The sequence below is a fragment of the Rhagoletis zephyria genome, unplaced genomic scaffold (assembly GCF_001687245.7).
Source record: "Rhagoletis zephyria isolate East Lansing unplaced genomic scaffold, Rhagoletis_zephyria_1.1 Rzeph_scaffold_00442, whole genome shotgun sequence".
Lineage (NCBI taxonomy): Eukaryota > Metazoa > Arthropoda > Insecta > Diptera > Tephritidae > Rhagoletis > Rhagoletis zephyria.
In genome coordinates, this window is record NW_016157526.1 from 56,672 (window position 1) to 57,623 (window position 952).

Here is a 952-nt window from a genome sequence, read left to right on the forward strand (position 1 = left end):
ATACCCCACAAGACTCACTTACAAGACTAGACCAAATTAAAATCATAAGGCTCCGACTAGGCCACACTAAATTCACTCACCTGTACCGCATAGACAAAAACACTTCACCGCTCTGCCCCATTTGCCAAACTAACAAACCAATATCCACACAACATATCCTTGAACTTTGCCCTTCCTTAGCACCACTAAGACAACAAATCTTCCTCAGTGACTCCCCTACCGAACTACTCGCCAACCCGTACCTAGAAAACATGCAAAAAATTATCCTATTCCTTAAGCTATCCAACCTTTACCATCAAATATAAACATTTATAAACTTATAAACAAATGGAACAACAGCTATCTAAGTACACTAATTTGCTATATACATAATAATAATAATAATGATAATAGACTGGCGCTTACACATATGTTAGTGTTTGGCCGAGCTTCTCCTCCGATTTATGGCGTGCGCCTTGATGTTGTCACACAAAGCGGAGGGATCTACAGTTTTACGCCGACTCCGAACGGCGATTGTATTTTTNTGAATTTTGCCCTTCCTTAGCACCACTAAGACAACAAATCTTCCTCAGTGACTCCCCTACCGAACTACTCGCCAACCCGAACCTAGAAAACATGCAAAAAATTATCCTATTCCTTAAGCTATCCAACCTTTACCATCAAATATAAACATTTATAAACTTATAAGCAAATGAAACAACATGTATCTAAGTACACTAATTTGCTACATACATACATATGTATAAACTATCATAAGTACACTCCATAGCCTTATTTTTAACTCATTGATTAAAAATAAAATATAGTATAGCTTAAGGCCCCAGCAGCCAAAGCTATGTTCCCACCTTTCTGTTAGATTTAAGTTTTTTAAACTTTTCTAACAGCTGTATATAAATAAATAAATAAATAATACCACCAGCTCAGTCAGAATTGGGAAAGCCTTCTCCGAGCC